Source organism: Megalopta genalis, unplaced genomic scaffold (genome assembly GCF_051020955.1).
Source record: "Megalopta genalis isolate 19385.01 unplaced genomic scaffold, iyMegGena1_principal scaffold0119, whole genome shotgun sequence".
Taxonomy (NCBI): Eukaryota; Metazoa; Arthropoda; class Insecta; order Hymenoptera; family Halictidae; genus Megalopta; species Megalopta genalis.
The window spans coordinates 359457-379551 of NW_027476188.1; positions in this window are offsets into that span (position 1 = coordinate 359457).

Genomic DNA, 20095 nt, shown 5'->3' on the forward strand with positions numbered 1-20095 from the left:
GCGAAATTCATGATTTAGCTTCAAATCAATGCGAAGTAGAAGGGTTAGCATCAAATCCAAGTGAATCACATGATTTACATTCAAATCAATGCGAAGTAGAAGGCTTAGCTTCAAATTCACGCGAAACGAATGATTGGCCGTCAAATACTTGCGAATATAAGTGATATAGCTTCAAATGCAGGCGAATCAGACGAGTTAGCTTCGAATACATGCGAAACACAAGATTTAGCTTCAAATCAATGCGAAGTAGAAGGCTTAGCTTTAAATCAATGCAAAACAAATGGTTTTGCTTCAAATACTTGTGATATACATGATTTAGCTTCAAATGCAGGCGAAACAAACGAGTTATCTTCAAATCAATGCGAAACACATGATTTAGCTACAAATCAATGCAAAGTTGAAGGCTTATCTTCAAATCCATGCGAAGCGAATGGTTTAGCTTCAAATACTTGCGAATACAAGTGATATAGCTTCAAATCCATGCGAAACAAATGACTTAGCTTCAAATTCATGCGAAACACATGGTTTAGCTTAATATTCATGGGAAGCAGATGGTTTAGATTCAGATACTTGTGATAAACATGATTTAGCTTCAACTGCATACAAAACAAACGAGTTAGATTCAAATCCAAGCGAAACACATGATTTAGCTTCAAAATCAAGCGAAGTAGAAGGCTTAGCTTCAAATCCAAGCGAAACACGTGATTTAGCTTGAAATCAATGCGAACTAGAAGGCTTAGCTTCAAATCTATGCGAAACAAATGGTTTAGCTTGAAATACTTTTTTTATACACGATTTGGCGTCACATGTATGAAACATCAAACAAGTTAGCTTCAAATCCAAGCGAAACACATGATTTAGCTTCAAATCATTGCGAAGTAGAAGGCTTAGCTTCAAATCCATGCGAAACACAGGATTTAGCTTGAAATCAATGCGAACTAGAAGGCTTAGCTTCAAATCTATGCGAAACAAATGGTTTAGCTTGAAATACTTGTGATATACATGATTTAGCTTCAACTGCATGTGAAACAAACGTGTTACCTTCAAATCCAAGCGAAACATATGATTTAGCTTCAAATCAATGCGAAGTAGAAGGCTTAGCTTCAAATCCATGCGAAACGAATGACTGAACTTCAAATACTTGCGATTATACGTGATATAACTTCGAATGCAGGCGAAATAACCGAGTTAGTTTCAAATCCATACCAAACACATGATTTAAATTCAAATCAATGCGAAGTAGAAGGCTTAGTTTCAAATCCAAGCAAAGCACATAATTTAGGTTCAAATCAATGCGAAGTACAAGGATTAGCTTCAAATCCATGCGAAACATATGATTTAGCTTCAAATTCATTCCAAACACATGGTTTAGCTTAATACTCATGCGAAACACATGGTTTAACTTAATATTCATGCGAAACAAATTGTTCAGCTTCAAATACTTGTGACATACATGATTGAGCTTCAACTGTATGTGAAACAAACGTGTTAACTAAAAATCCAAGCGAAACTCATGATTTAGCTTCACATCAATGCGAAGTAGAAGGGTTAGCATCAAATCCAAGTGAATCATATCATTTAGATTCAAATCAATGCGAAGTAGAAGGCTTAGCTTCAAATTCACGCGAAACGAATGATTGACCGTCAAATACTTGCGAATATAAGTGATATAGCTTCAAATGCAGGCGAATCAGACGAGATAGCTTCGAATACATGCGAAACACAAGATTTAGCTTCAAATCAATGCGAAGTAGAAGGCTTAGCTTTAAATCAATGCAAAACAAATGGTTTTGCTTCAAATACTAGTGATATACATGATTTAGCTTCAAATGCATGCGAAACAAAGGAGTTATCTTCAAACCCATGCGAAACACATGATTTAGCTTCAAATCAATGCGAAGTAGAAGGCTTAGCTTCAAATACATGAGAAACAAATGGTTCAGCTTCAAATAATTGTGACATACATGATTTAACTTCAACTGCAGGCGAAACAAACGAGTTGGCTACAAATCCAAGCGAATGCATGATTTAGCTTCAAATCAATTCGAAGTAGGAGGCTTAGCTTCAAATCCATGCGACACAAATGATTTAGCTTCAAATACTTGCGATATAAGTGATATAGCTTCAAATGCATGCGAAACAAACGAGTCAGCTTCAATTCATGTGAACCACATCATTTAGTTTCAAATTCATGCGAATCAAATGGTTTTGCTTCCAATACATGTGATAAACATGATTCAGCTTCAACTGCATGCGAAACAAACGAGTTGGCTTCTAATCCAAGCGAATACATGATTTAGCTTCAAATCAATACGAAGTAGGAGGCTTAGCTTCAAATTCATGCGAAACGAATGATTGACCGTCAAATACTTGCGAATATAAGTGATATAGCTTCAAATGCAGGCGAAACAAACGAGTTATCTTTAAATCCATGCGAAACACATGATTTAACTTAAAATCAATACGAAGTAGAAGGTTCATCTTCGAATCCATGCAAACAAATGGATTAGCTTCAAATATTAGCGATATACATGATTTAGCTTCAAATGCAGGCGAAACAAACGAGTTAGCTTCAAATCAATGCGAAACAAACGAGATAGTTTCAATTTCATGCGAAACGCATGATTTAGCTTCGAATCAGTGCGAAATAGGAGGCTTAGCTTCAAATCCATGCGAATCAAATGGATTATCTTCAAATACTTGTGATATTCATGATTTAGCTACAACTGCATGCGAAACAAACGAGTTAGCTTTAAATCCATCAGAAACCCATGATTTAGCTTAAAATCACTACGAGGTAGAGGGGTTACCTTCGAATCCACACGAAACAAATGGTTTAGCTTCAAATACTTGTGATATACTAGATTTAGCTTCTTCAGCATGCGAAACAAACGAGTGAGCTTTAAATCCATGCGATAGAAACGAGTTAGCTTCAAATCCATGAGAAGCACATGCTTTGGCTTCAAATCAATGCGAAATAGAACTCTGATTTTCGAATCCATGTAAAACAAATGGTTTAGCTTCAAATACTTGTGATATACATGATTTAGCTTCAACTGCATGCGAAACAATGAGTTAGCTTCAAATCCAAGAGAACACATGATTTAGTTTCAAATCAAAGCGAAGTAGAAGGCTTAGCTTCAAATTCATGCGAAACGAATGATTGACCGTCAAATACTTGCGAATATAAGTGATATAGCTTCAAATGCAGGCGAAACAAACGAGTTAGCTTCGAATACATGCGAAACACACGATTTAGTTTAAAATCAATGCGAAGAAGAAGCTTCAAATACATGTGATATACATTATTTAGATTCAACTGCATCAGAAACAAACGAGTTAGTTTCAAATCCATGCGAAACATATGATTTAGCTTCAAATCAATGCGAACTAGAAGCCTTAGCTTCAAATCCATGCGAAACGAATGATTGAACTTCAAATACTTGCGAATATAAGTGATATAGCTTCGAATTCAAGCAAAACAAACGAGTTATATTCAAATTCATGCGAAACACATGATTTAGCTTCAAGTCAATGCGAAGTAGAAGCCTTAGCTTCAAATCCATGCGAAACGAATGGTTTAGCTTCAAATAATTGTGATATACGTGATTTAGCTTCAACTGCCTGAGAAACAAACGAGCAGATTTCAAATCCAAGCGAAACACAAGATTTAGCTACAAATCAATGCGAAGTTGAAGGCTTATCTTCAAATCCATGCGAAGCGAATGGTTTAGCTTCAAATACTGGCGAATACAAGTGATATAGCTTCAAATCCATGCGAAACAAATGACTTAGCTTCAAATTCATGCGAAACACATGGTTTAGCTTAATATTCATGGGAAGCAGATGGTTTAGATTCAGATACTTGTGATAAACATGATTTAGCTTCAACTGCATACAAAACAAACGAGTTAGATTCAAATCGAAGCGAAACACATGATTTAGCTTTAAAATCAAGCGAAGTCGAAGGCTTAGCTTCAAATCCAAGCGAATCACGTGATTTAGATTCAAAATCAAGCGAAGTAGAATGCTTAGCTTCAAATCCATGCGAAACGCATGATTTAGCTTCAAATCAATGCGAAGTAGAAGCATTAGCATCAAATCCATGCTAAAAAATGAATTAGCTTCAAATACTTGTGATATACATGATTTAGCTTCAACTGCATGCGAAACAAACGAGTTAGCTTCAAATCCATGCGAAACACATGATTTAGCTTCACATTCACTCCAAACACATGGTTTAGCTTAATACTCATGCGAAACACATGGTTTAACTTAATATTCATGCGAAACAAACTGTTCAGCTTCAAATACTTGTGATATACATGATTGAGCTTCAACTGCATGTGAAACAGACGTGTTACTTTCAAATCCAACCGAAACATATGATTTAGCTTCAAATTCATGCGAAGTAGAAGGTTTATCTTCGAAACCATGAGAAACAAATGGTTTAGTTTCAAATAATTTTGATATAAATGATTTAACTTTAAATTCATGCGAAACACATCGTTTAGAATCATATTCATGCGAAGCACATGGTTTAACATAACATTCATGCGAAACAAATTGTTCAGCTTCAAATACTTGTGATATACATGGTTGAGCTTCAACTGTATGTGAAACAAACGTGTTAACTACAAATCCAAGCGAAACACATGATTTAGCTTCAAATCAATTCGAAGTGGATGGCTTAGCTTCAATTCCACGCGAAACAGATGGTTTAGCTTCAAATTCTTGTTTTATACATGATTTAGCTTCAACTGCATGCGAAACAAACGAGTTAGCTTCAACTCCATGCGAAACAGACGAGTTAGCTTCAAATCCAAGCAAAACACATTATTTAGCTTTATATGCATGCGAAACACGTGATTTAGCATCAAATCAATGCGAAGTAGATGGCTTAGCTTCAAATCCATGCGAACAGAATGATTTGGCTTCAAATACTTGCGAATATAAGTGATATTGCTTCAACTGCATGCGAAACACACAAGTGATGCGACACAAATGTTTTAGCTTCAAATACTTGTGATATACATGATTTAACTTTAACTGCATGCTAAATAAACGAGTTATCTTCAAATCCATACGAAACACACCATTTAGCTTCAAATCAATGCGAAGTAGAAGGATTAGCATCAAATCCATGCGACCGAAATTATTTAGATTCATATACTTGCGATATATGTGATAAAGCTTCAAATGAAGGCAAACCAACGAGTTAGCTTCTAATCCATGCAAAACAAATACCTGCGAATATAAGTGATATAGCTTCAAATGCAGGCGAAACAAACCAGTTAGCTTCAAATCGATGCGAAACATATGATTTAGCTTCTAATCAATGCGAAGTAGAAGGCTTAGCTTCAAATCCATGCTAAAAATGAATTGGCTTCAAATACTTGTGATATACATGAGATATATTCAACTGCATGCTAAACAAACGAGTTACCTTCAAATCCATGCGAAACACATGATTCAGCTTCAAATCAATGCGAAGTAGAAGCATTAGCATCAAATCCATGCGACACAGGTTATTTAGATTCATATACTTGCGATATAAGTGATATAGCTTCAAATGCAGGCGAAACAAACGAGTGAAATTCAAATCCAAGCGAATCACATGACCCAGCTTCAAATCAATGCGAAGTAGAAGCATTAGCTTCAAATCCATGCGAAACGAATGATTGACCTTTAAATACTTGCGAATATAAGTGATACAGCTTCAAATGCATGCGAAACAAACGAGTTTGCTTCAAATCCATGTAAAACACATGATTTAGCTTCAAATCAATGCGAAGTTGGAGACTTAGCTTCAAATCCATGCGAAACAAATGAATTAGCATCAAATACTTGCGATATAAGTGATATATCTTCAAATGCATGCGAAACAAACGAGTGAGATTCAATCCATGTGAACCACATCATTTAGCTTCAAATTCATGAGAATCAAATGGTTTGACTTACAATACTTGTGATATACATGATTTAGCTTCAACTGCATGCGAAAGAAACGAGTTAGCTTCAAATCCATGCGAAACACATGATTTAGCTTCAAATCAATGCGAAGTAGAAGGGTTAGCATCAAATCCAAGTGAATCACATTATTTACATTCAAATCAATGCGAAGTAGAAGGCTTAGCTTCAAATTCACGCGAAACGAATGATTGACCGTCAAATACTTGCGAATATAAGTGATATAGCTTCAAATGCAGGCGAATCAGACGAGTTAGCTTCGAATACATGCGAAACACAAGATTTAGCTTCAAATCAATGCGAAGTAGAAGGCTTAGCTTTATATCAATGCAAAACAAATGGTTTTGCTTCAAATACTTGTGATATACATGATTTAGCTTCAAATGCATGCGAAACAAAGGAGTTATCTTCAAACCCATGCGAAACACATGATTTAGCTTCAAATCAATGCGAAGTAGAAGGCTTAGCTTCAAATCCATGCGAAACGCATGATTTAGCTTCAAATACTTTTTTTATACACGATTTGGCGTCACATGTATGAAACATCAAACAAGTTAGCTTCAAATCCAAGCGAAACACATGATTTAGCTTCAAATCATTGCGAAGTAGAAGGCTTAGCTTCAAATCTATGCGAAACAAATGGTTTAGCTTGAAATACTTGTGATATACATGATTTAGCTTCAACTGCATTCGAAACAAACGAGTTAGCTTCAAATCTATGCGAAACACATGATTTAGCTTCAAATTCATTCCAGACACATGGTTTAGCTTAATACTCATGCGAAACACATGGTTTAACTTAATATTCATGCGAAACAAATTGTTCAGCTTCAAATACTTGTGATATACATGATTGAGCTTCAACTGCATGTGAAACAAACGTGTTACCTTCAAATCCAAGCGAAATATATGATTTAGCTTCAAATTCATGCGAAGTAGAAGGCTTATCTTCGAAACCATGCGAAACAAATGGTTTAGTTTCAAATAATCTTGATATAAATGATTTAGCTTTAAATTCATGCGAAACACATCGTTTAGATTCATATTCATGCGAAGCACATGGTTTAACATAATATTCATGCGAAACAAATTGTTCAGCTTCAAATACTTGTGACATACATGATTGAGCTTCAACTGTATGTGAAACAAACGTGTTAACTACAAATCCAAGCGAAACTCATGATTTAGCTTCACATCAATGCGAAGTAGAAGGGTTAGCATCAAATCCAAGTGAATCATATGATTTAGATTCAAATCAATGCGAAGTAGAAGGCTTAGCTTCAAATACATGAGAAACAAATGGTTTAGGTTCAAATACTTGTAAAATACATGATTTAAAATCAAATGCAGGCGAAACAAACGAGTTGGCTTCTAATCCAAGCGAATACATGATTTAGCTTCAAATCAATACGAAGTAGGAGGCTTAGCTTCAAATCCATGCGAAACGAATGATTTATCTTCAAATACTGGCGAATATAGGTGATATTGGTTCAAATGCAGGCGAAACAAACGAGTTATCTTCAAATCAATGCGAAACACGTGATTTAGCATCAAATGAATGCGAAGTAGAATGCTTAGCTTCAAATCCATGCGAAACAAATGGTTCAGCTTCAAATAATTGTGATATACATGATTTAACTTCAACTGCAGGCGAAACAAACGAGTTGGCTACAAATCCAAGCGAATGCATGATTTAGCTTCAAATCAATACGAAGTAGGAGGCTTAGCTTCAAATCCATGCGACACAAATGATTTAGCTTCAAATACTTGCGATATAAGTGATATAGCTTCAAATGCATGCGAAACAAACGAGTCAGCTTCAATTCATGTGAACCACATCATTTAGTTTCAAATTCATGCGAATCAAATGGTTTTGCTTCCAATACATGTGATAAACATGATTCAGCTTCAACTGCATGCGAAACAATGAGTTAGCTTCAAATCCAAGAGAACACATGATTTAGTTTCAAATCAAAGCGAAGTAGAAGGCTTAGCTTCAAATTCATGCGAAACGAATGATTGACCGTCAAATACTTGCGAATATAAGTGATATAGCTTCAAATGCAGGCGAAACAAACGAGTTAGCTTCGAATACATGCGAAACACACGATTTAGCTTAAAATCAATGCGAAGAAGAAGCTTCAAATACATGTGATATACATTATTCAGATTCAACTGCATCAGAAACAAACGAGTTAGTTTCAAAACCATGCGAAACATATGATTTAGATTCAAATCAATGCGAACTAGAAGCCTTAGCTTCAAATCCATGCGAAACGAATGATTGAACTTCAAATACTTGCGAATGTAAGTGATATAGCTTCGAATTCAAGCAAAACAAACGAGTTATATTCAAATTCATGCGAAACACATGATTTAGCTTCAACTGCATGCGAAATAAAGGAGTTGGCTTCAAATCCATGCGAAACACATGATTTAGCTCCAATTCAATGCGAAGTAGAAGGCTTACTTTCGAATCCATGCGAAACAAATGGTTTAGCTTCAAATATTTGTGATATACATGATTTAGCTACAAATGCAGGCGAAACAAACGAGTTAGCCTTAAATCCATGCGATAGAAACGTGTTAGCTTCAAATCCATGAGAAACACATGACTTAGCTTCAAATCAATGCGAAGTAGACGGCTTAGCTTCGAAAACATGAGATACAAATGGCTTAGCCCTCAAATAATTGTGATATACATGATGTTGCTTCAACTGCACTCGAAACAAACGCTTTAGCAAGAAATCCAAGCGAAACACATTACTTAGTTTCAAATCAGTTCGAAGTGGAAGGCTTAGCTTGAAATACATTAGAAACAAATGGTTTAGCTACAAATACTTTCGATATAAGTGATATAGCTTCAAATGCAGGCGAAACAAACGAATGAGCTTCAAATCCCAGCGTAACACATAATTTAACTTCAAATCAATGCGTAGTAGAAGAATTAGGTTCAAATCCAGGCGAAGCAAAGGGTTTAGCTTCAAATACTTGTTTTATATATGATTCAGCTTCAACTGCATGCGAAACAAGCGATTTAGCTGCAAATCCAAGCCAAACACATGATTTTCTTCAAATCAATGCGAACTAGGAGGCTTAGCTTCAAATCCAAGCGAAAATCATGATTTAGCTCCAAATTAATGCGAAGTAGAAAGCTTATTTTCAAATCGATGCGAAACGAATGATTTAGCTTCAAATACTTGCGAACATAAGTGATATATCTTCAACTGCATGCGACACAAACGAGTTTGCTTCATATCCAAACGAAACACTTTATATAGCCTCAAATCAATGCGAAGTAGAAGGCTTAGCATCAAATCCATGCGAATCAAATGGTTCAGCTTCAAATAATTGTGATATACATGATTTAACTTCAACTGCAGGCGAAACAAACGAGTTGGCTACAAATCCAAGCGAATTCATGATTTAGCTTCAAATCAATACGAAGTAGGAGGCTTAGCTTCAAATCCATGCGACACAAATGATTGACCGTCAAATACTTGCGAATATAAGTGATATAGCTTCAAATGCAGGCGAAACAAACGAGTTAGCTTCGAATACATGCGAAACACACGATTTAGCTTAAAATCAATGCGAAGAAGAAGCTTCAAATACATGTGATATACATTATTTAGATTCAACTGCATCAGAAACAAACGAGTTAGTTTCAAATCCATGCGAAACATATGATTTAGATTCAAATCAATGCGAACTAGAAGCCTTAGCTTCAAATCCATGCGAAACGAATGATTGAACTTCAAATACTTGCGAATGTAAGTGATATAGCTTCGAATTCAAGCAAAACAAACGAGTTATATTCAAATTCATGCGAAACACATGATTTAGCTTCAAGTAAATGCGAAGTAGAAGCCTTAGCTTCAAATCCATGCGAAACGAATGGTTTAGCTTCAAATAATTGTGATATACGTGATTTAGCTTCAACTGCCTGAGAAACAAACGAGCTGATTTCAAATCCAAGCGAAACACATGATTTAGCTACAAATCAATGCGAAGATGAAGGCTTATCTTCAAATCCATGCGAAGCGAATGGTTTAGCTTCAAATACTTGCGAATACAAGTGATATAGCTTCAAATCCATGCGAAACAAATGACTTAGCTTCAAATTCATGCGAAACACATGGATTAGCTTAATATTCATGGGAAGCAGATGGTTTAGATTCAGATACTTGTGATAAACATGATTTTGCTTCAACTGCATACAAAACAAACGAGTTAGATTCAAATCCAAGCGAAACACATGATTTAGCTTCAAAATCAAGCGAAGTTGAAGGCTTAGTTTCAAATCCATGCGGATCAAATGGTTTAGCTAAAAATACTTGTGATATACATGATTTAGCTTCAAATGCATGCGAAACAATCATGTCGGCTTCAAATCCAAGTGAAACTCATGATTTATCACCGAATAATGCAGGCGAAACGATCGAGTTGTGAATGGAGTGAAGTATAAAAAGTTATTTATGCGATGCGGTTATTGCGTGGATCGGCGAGATTGTTCGTCGACTATGAAAAATGTTGTCGCAAATGGATCGAGATGAAGCGAGCATTGGAATCTGAATTTGCTAAAACTGCAGATAGGTACAAGATACATACAGAGTTGTCACGTAAAATTAAAAGATCGAACGAGTCGTATCAAGAATACATTTATCAAATGTTGAAGATTGCGAAGCAAGCGGACATGGAAGTATCAACAGTTATTAAGTATATTATTGACGGAGTTCAGGATTTCGAGACAAACAAAACGATATTGTACGGTGCTAGAAATATACGTGAGTTGAAAGAAAAATTCGAAATTTACGAAGACATGAAGGAAAAATCAGGAACGAAAAACAGGTGACCTGAGGAGAAGAAGAAGACGACCGTCCATGGAACCTCATCACAAGGTGAATCACAGCAAGTGGCACAGCAAGAAATACGGCGATGTTTTTTGTGTGGAAACCGATACCATACGGCTGCAAACTGCCCGACGAAAGAAAGAGGACCCAAGTGTGTCTGAAGCGTCGAGAAAGAAGCGAGTTAAAGAGGTGCAGGTTGGAAATTGTAAGTTGACAGCGTTAATAGATTCTGGAAGCGAACTGAATTTGATGCGAGCGGATTATTATGTTAAAATTGGTGCTCCTAGATTGAATAATAAGATTTTGCAATATTGTGGTGTCGGAGCAGAGAGCAACCACACATTAGGGGAATTTTCAACAACTATTGCAATAGATCAGATAACATATCGAATAAATATACACGTTCTACCCAATACCTTGTAGTCCCATAGTTTAATAATCGGTACAGAATTTTTAGATTCCGTAGAACTAAGTACGAAAGGAGGAGAAATTTTTATTAAAAAAATAGATTTGCCGGAAATATTTAATGTCAATGTCGAGGCTATAGTTGACAATGTAGATTTATCACACATTGCGATTCCTGAACATAGAAAACTTATAGAAGATTGTGTTGCAAGTTATAAACCATCTAAAACGAAAGAAGTAGGGATTAAAATGAGCTTGATACTGCAAGACGAGATCCCAGTGTACGAGAGACCGCGAAGATTGTCTCCCGGGGATAAATCTGAAGTTGATAAACAAATAACGTCATGGTTGAAAGATGAAATAATTCGGGAGTCTTGTTCAGATTACGCAAATCGAATTGTACTAGTAAAGAAGAAGGATGGTTCAACTAGAATTTGTGTTGACTACAGATAGCTTAATAAAAATATTGTAAAAGATAGATATCCCCTACCTTTGATACGGGATCAATTGGATTTATTAGAAGGCGCGAAAGTATTTAGTACGTTGGATCTCAGAAATGGATTTTTTCATGTTCCTATTGATGAGAGTAGCAGAAAATACACCGCCTTCGTGACTCCCACCGGTCATTATGAATTTCTAAAGGTACCGTTTGGGTTATGTAATTCGCCAGCCGTCTTTCAAAAGTTTATAAATGCAGTGTTCAAAGAGATAATTGCAACCGGGGTCGTTTTGACATACATGGACGATTTAATAGTACCTTCTTCTGATTTCTCACGCGGTATCGAGAATCTCAAATTAATATTAAATGTTGCTAGTGAGAATATGCATTATTGATTAATTGGAGCAAGTGTTGTTTTTTGCAGAAAACAGTAGAATATTTAGGTCACATTGTTGGAAACGGTAGCATTCGACCGTCAGAACGAAAGAGTAGTGCTGTTACGAATTTTCCGAGACCTAGATGTGCTAGAGATGTTCAGAGTTTGCTTGGTTTAGCGGGAAATTTCAGAAAGTTTGTGTACCAATACTCCGTTATTGAGAGACCATCGTCGAATTTATTAAGAAAAGATATCAAGTTCAAGTTTGAAGCGAGTGAACAAGAAGCTTTCGATAGGCTAAGATTAGCTCTAAGCGGAAAATCTGTACTAAAGTTGTATTGTGTGGGTGCAGAGACAGAAGTACATACAGACGCATGTAGTATGGGATATGGTATGATATTGTTGCAGCGCGATAGCGAAGCGAGTGGTAAAACTACTCCAGCCAAAGAAAAGTATACAAGCTACGAGCTTGAAGTTTTGGTAATTGTAAAGGCGTTGATGAAATTTCGTGTTTATCTACTCGGCATTTCATTTAAAATTGTGACGGATTGTCAAACGTTTGCGTTAACGATGAGGAAAAAGGACTTATGTGAGCGTGTGGCCAGGTGGGCGCTTCTCTTGGAAGAGTTCGACTACAGCGTGGAGCATAGAACGGGAAGAAATATGGCACATGTTGACGCGCTATGCCGAAACCCACTACCTACAATTATGCTAGTGGGAGAAAACGAACTGGGGATTATCGCAAATTTGAGAAGAGCGTCGGTACAGGACGACAACTTGAGGAAAATTCGAGATAATATTGAGCGGTTCGAAGGCGATGCGTACCCGTTGCGAAATGATATTCTGTATAGAGAGGTTGATGATACGCCGTTGGTAGTTGTGCTGAGGACAACGCACATCCAGATAGTTCGACAGGCGCACGAGCACGGTCATTTCGGTATTTCCAAAACAGAGGCGCTCGTAAAGAGAGATTACTGGTTTAAGGAGATACGGAAAAAGGAAGCAGCACGATATAGAGAGGGAGTGAAAAGGACACAGGCTCTCTGATCCGGGGTTAAAATTCTACCCGAAGTTTCTTGGACCATACCGTGTGACAAGAATACTGCGGAATGACCGCTACGAAGTGCAGAAGGTGGGTAATCATGAAGGGCCGCAGGAAACATCCACTGCAGCCGATTACATGAAGCTATGTGTACCGACGAAGAGTACGATTTTTCCGGTGAAAGTGAAAGTTCGTACAGTGGCGATGAGAACATCTGTGGGCAGATGTCCGGTCAGGACGAACGAGTGTAGTATCGTAATTTAGTGGGTACGTTTAGGATGAGGAGGAGTGTTAGGCTTAGGAGACCGTAGTTTTAAGACTTTGTATTTATGGTAGGCAATAGAAGAGAAACGTTGGCGAAGGCCGGGTCAGATAGGAAAAACCCTTGGCGACGGAGTGCCGGCGGATGCGATTGTCACGTTTTTGGAAAAGGCAGGCGTTGTGTCGAAGGAGCGTGTATGGAGTGGACAGGGTGTGTTCGAGAGTCGTCGAGAGAGGAGCGTTGCGAGTCGTAGAATTAACTGAAGTAGTTGTAATCCTAATTGTAGATACGGTACGCGATATTTCCTGTTTTCATCACGTTTAGTTCTTTCCTAATCAATACATATTCTATATTGTTTAAATATTGAACAAATTTCTACATTTCAATATTTTCTTCTTCTGAGACCGGAAACGGCGTCTGCTTCGCACAGATTCAAGAAAATTCACGCGTTTTCACCGCCGGTATCCCGCATCTGCATCGCAAATGCGGGTCGATAGACACTTTTCCGTGGCCGCGACACGGCGGTCGATGGAATTCCGATGGCGGCGCTAATTAGTTATCGCTCGAAATATTCGAAATAAGGAACGTCGCCGAGAATTCTCTATTTTCATCGGAAATATTGTTGCGCTTTTATTTTATTCGCACGGTAGAATCTGGATTATCCGAAGCTGCAATATCTGATTATTCTAAATACGACTGCATATTCGAGCCTGCACTACGATTTCTTTCTGCACTGAATTAACACTTCTTCGTTTTCATAATTTGTCTGATAATAATAATCTGTCATTCGTAAACTTTGATCACAGATGAATCAAATTTTGTTTCGATTTGCAAGAAATGAATAGCACAGTGGAGATTCTCTTATCTGAAGGTTTCTGTTTGTAATATTTGCATTTATGACAAAAGCAACTAGGTCGAATACAGCACGTTGTAAATGCAATACAAAAATTCAATAGTATTTATAATAACGTTCTCGTTAATATCAACTGAATGGAACTGTTGAGAATGAAAATAAATTTTTATTTAACTCCTGCTCGCTGCGATCGAGGTGGAGAATTTCTATTTTGCATTAAGATCCGCGGTCTACTCGTAATACAACCGGTGAATTTCCTCTGCGAGCAATCTGTGAGTCTTGACAATAACATTTTCCAGCGTTGCAGAATCTAATTCTAAAGGTCGGTATGCAGGTTGATAGCCATTTCTCCCGGTTTCCGCCGTGAACGCATTACAGTAAAATTTCCCCAATTTTTCATCAGCTTGTGAACAAAAGTGAAGAATTTGGAAGAAGGAGATTCGATTATTCGAGCCTCGTGGCTCGTTTTTGTAACAATAATAATATTTACATAATTATAAAAACGAGGTGCAAGGCTCGAATAATCGTATCTTGCCTTCCCAAATTGTCCATTTTTGTTTACAAGACGAAGGAAAATTAGGGAGAATTTACTGCAATAATCGGACGATCGTCCGCACTTGAATTACGGGAATCAATGAAACGTCATTGGGGCTTTTAATTGGGTGCCATAAAATAGCAAGTACGGGGACAGAATTGCAATATTTTTGTCGGATTTTTATCTGCGATATTTCGGCAAATTAGTCGTTACAATGTCGGGCGTTCTGTTGCGCGTGATGAACGCGGAGACGGATAATGAAACGGGCAACGAACAGTTGCGCAATGTGCACGTTGCGCGATCGTTATCCGCGTTCCTACGAAAATAAAGAAAATTCAGATATGATAGAGCGATTGTTTGAAAAATTTCGCGGGACGTGCGCGTTAATGCTTGTCAGGACTTATCGACACGCGGACGCCGTTGGATCAGCATCGACGTATGCAAATTTATTATATACGGTGTAAATATAAACGCGTCCACTTAACCATAACTGTACAGAGTATCGACACTTCTCAATGTCGTTTCGACAATGCTGAACTTTCCTGGCACGAATGTTTTACCGATAAATCAGCGATTGCATTGAACGCAATGCATTTCGTGCTGCTTGCATTTTGATAATTTATAGCATTGCTATCTACAGTGTTTACACTAGAAGTCAACTTCTACATAAGTCTCACTTCACTGCATAATTAAATCGCTGTATCTTCTTTACTAGATATCAGTTGTTATTAAATATATTAAGGTTTTAATTTCTGTCAAAAATATATAAGTTAAAATTTCAAATTGAACTTCTATTAAAAATTTATTATAATTTAAAATCTCTAATTATATTACCATTGTAAATGTACCAAGATATTAAATTTCTATTAAATTCTATTACAATTTAAATCTATATTAAAAATTCTTTATAATTAAATTTTATATTCGTAATTTATTATAATTCGTATCACCCCTATTTAATATTAATTATTCTGAATCTGTGTTAAGAAACTAATGAAGCTTAATTTGCGAATTTGATGTGTCTGTGATAAGTACACCGATTGTGTTATTTTACGTTGCCACGCTCGGTTACTACTGGAAGCAAGCGACCACAAATGCATTTGTCGCTCAACGCACTCCTCTTTTTTTCAATTTCGAACCGCCCGTTGTAACATGTGACAACTCGTTTAGATGTTATGAGGATGCTTCCCGTTGTCCCACAGCAATTAAAGTATCGTGAATTTCCTTGCAATACGAGGATCGAAATTTACGGGCTTGTTTTTCCCGAACTGGGAGCACTATACCTGCGAATCGCCCTAACGTATTTACTGTGTATATGAGACTATGCATCATGTGTCTAGGCGTTGCCGGCCCGAGAATAACGCTCGCAGTTTCCCATTGATGTTTTCATGTTCGCACTTTATTTTCTTCTTTTCCATTGTGTGCTTAGCAGCGTCGGAGAACTGCATGTTGACGATTTCCCGAACTCACGGCAGATTTTTCATACCCACTAAATCACGTATACTGCTTCCGGTGCGGTCTTTTTGCATTTCACCGGTCACACAACTCCGTTCGAAATGTTACCCGGCGGATCTGACTTTTGTGAGTTTGTAGCTCGCGGTGCAGCATTATTATGATGCGGTTTTCAAGCAACTGTCACTCAAACACTAACAACATTATCGAGACCTAAAAATTCGAGAATATAATTTGGACATTCTAGAACATTGTTTTCTTCGTTAAAATTTGATATCCGATATCCAAGTATATTAAATTAATTATTAATTTCTTTCGTTAATATTTACCATTTCGATGGAATATTTCCTACCCTTGATTTATAATTATTGAACAGCGAATATTTGTGCATATTTTCATTATAATTATTTCATGAAAATCGGAAGAAGAAAATTTTCTTTGGGAAAACAGAGAGCACAGAATAATAGAACAGTGCATATTCGTTAATATGCCCGGATTGCGTCATAAATACATAAAGATTCGCCGGCTACCAATTAAATCTCACAGATACAACATAATTATATTTGAGCTTGATATATCTGTTGAGCCGTTGAAGATCGCCGAAAACGTCTGACGACAGCGATGAGTCCGTGCACCTCGAACCAATATTTGCTCCCTTTTACTGGTTTCGCCAGGTATCTTTGCCGAAATATTGGAAGTCGGGACGTGAGATCCAGGCCACCGATACAGACGGTCTAGGTTTATTCGCGGATGTATTCCTACATTCGTATGCCGAATGCTGCACAAGTCTCGCGGTTGAAATTCCCGTGGGATGCCTTTTGGCTATTTTACCGATTTCCTAAAAATCGTGCAAGAATACAGTTTTCGCCGGGTGTAAGTAGACACCGGGCATGAGCATCGGCTGGTTGTCGTTCCAGTATGCAGAAATTGCAATTCGTTTGTGCGAAATCTAAAGCCGGATACCATCAATTTATTCATTTAGAACTGAAGTTTTTTGCGCATTTTTGTCACGTACCGTCGGCGTTGGCATTTTCAGATGATTGATAGGACATCAAGAAACAGTGTAGAAAATGATTGAAAACATTATATTTAGTTTTCATCCAATTTCCTACCCTGAGATATTTTTTATTTTGCACGTGATTTGATTTTGCACCTCTTTCCAGGAGTCTGACATATGGGGTTTGGTTACTTTAAAGTGCTGCAACTTCGCGAGAAAAAAATTAGAGATGAAAGATCAAACTTTACTCTACTCTAAACGGCATCCCCGGAAAAAATTTGACAAAGTCCGTGCACTTCGTCAAACTTGGCAATTTTCAATATGATAAACAGGGATTCAGATTTAAAACTAGAGGTTTCAAGCTTTAATTTGAAATAAAAATCAATGATTTTTCGCGAAGTTATCGTCAGTCAAAGTTGTCCAATTCTCATCCGATATGTGCCTATGCTGTAATCTTTCGGAGCAGTTTATTACCATAAATCTCAGTTATTAGTATCAAATTCTACGAGCCAAAATTTTTGCAATTAGCACAAGTACATAAATACTAATTTCAGAACCTAATATTTCAAGATTGCCCGCCATTATACATACATTATCGCATTTTGTTTCGTGTTTATTTCATCGGGACTTCGGAATCGGTTCTCCCAGCCAACGATTGAATATCGAGTCGGGCAATCGTGGTATCCTTCAAATTTAAATTTGACGCTTAAGATGGGGATCGGGGGTAATAGAGATGGAGTTCGGGTGAAGTATGCGTTATGGAGGGCGGGGGAAGGGAGAAGTACGAGTAGGAAAACTGGCTGATTCATAATCGGGAATGGACTGCGGAACATCTAATTCCGAAAAGTAGTTGCTCTCGGCGCGGCGGGAGCAATAAAGCTGTTGCGCGCAACTATTCCTCAGTTCTGCTTTACACAGTTGCCTATGCGATAACACGACCACGATAAATAAATGCTGGAATGATCGTTTCTGGGCTTTCGAATTCAGATATAATCGCGGTCTATAAATTCTCTAACTCGCCGCTTCGTTCCGCAGGATCCTTGCCAGAGGAAAAGGAACACAACAGAAACTAGAGACTCTGTTCGGGACGTTATTTTCGATTATTTGTGGCCGAACCGTGCTTAAATAAGCAAACGGAAAGCGGTCGTACTTGAAAAGCGAGCTTCGGAATTATTCAAGGAAATCTCTTCAACGAACAATCGTTAAATTAATACACGGACTGTAGGTTTTATGTGAAACGAGTCTGCGAGAACGTTTAAGGAATTTAATCATTAACTTAACCCTTAATTTAATCCTTAATCTTGAGTTTTTTCAAAAATGATTTTTACACTGGGGTCATGATAGACCCGACGGAAAAACTGTAAAAACGCTTTATTGATATTATATTCTTAGCTAATGAAATCATGTGAATTTAATTAAACTTTTACTACAATGAGAAATAAAAATACAATGACGGGATTATTCATCACTTCGATATTTCAGATAGAAAGTACTATTGAACTATTTTCAACTTGTTAGTATTATTAAGAAATTAAGTGAATATCTATTTAGCTCCTGTATTATGTAATTAGTGCAGTCAATTTTTATCTGCATAAAATCTGCATAAAAATCTGCAGTCTAGTAATATATTATCTTATTTGCATACATGTTATTTGACAAAATTATTTGCTATTTTATGTTAATATATAACTAGTCTTTCTCTAGATTATTTCATTATTGGAGAGAGAGAGAGAGAGAGAGAGAGAGAGAGAGAGAGAGAAAGTAAGAAAGAAAGAAAGTGAAAGAGAGAGAAAGAGAAAGAAATCCATTTGAAATAACGTTCCATTTAATAAAATAGATATCATCGAAGCTATTGATATCGATTTCTCGCAGCAGAGGTTCGAGATACTGTTTCTCGTCTGAGGTACTGTCTATTTAGCTGGTTCCGTGTGGTTTTACAGGAATCCCTTAGGAGCGAGCCAGGTTCATGTCAGGCAAACTTGGAGCTAAGTTCGCGGAACTCGATCCCGCCAACGAATATTCATTAGGACCGTATTAATTATGGTCAGCAAAGTGTTTAACTAATTAGCGCTTGTTCGGATGCGGAACTGGGAAGATGAAATTGTACCGCCACCGTCGATATCAATTATCCTGCTGGAGACAGAATTCTTGATAAGATTATCGACACGTAACCGGTTTCGTGTAACGCGCGGCGCGAAGATGTATCCGAAATTGAGGTGTTCGGAGAGCCTGCGTTGTTCAAGGGAAACTACGTTACACTCTGAAATGTCTTTATTCCACGTGGAATATCATTGGATCTATCGTCTGCAAAGAGATGAGCAAACGGATTGCTGGATGCCGATGATTATTAACGGTGGAAGGTTTACGGGTGATTTTAATACGGAAGCATAATGAACGGTGGCAGTTTTTTTCTCGTTGCAGCGAATGACGAAAGTAGTATAGAAAGTAAATTAATTCAACATCTGTCTGCATATTGGATCATTTTTTATTGCGTCAGTAGAAATCGACTTGCAAACAAAGGATGAAGAATATGTTAAAAAAAATATGACTGAACTAATTACACTGCGAATTTTCTGCATTCGTGAATTACATTTTCAAACTAATATTAATTTTTATATCAATATAGCAATAGCATCAATATAGGCATTAATTATATTAATATTAATATATGCTATATTGATATAAAAATTAATATTAGTTTGAGTAGTAGTATATTACTAGTATATTAATATAAATATATTATATACTATATATAAATTTACTCATATATTAATATGTACTAGTTAATATATAAAAATCTTACTTTATACGTTAAATAGTTATCTAACTTAAATAGTTAACTAGGAATAGTTAATTAAGTCGGTAAGTGAGCTGTGAATTTTACTCGAACACAAAAGTGCATTATCAAAGG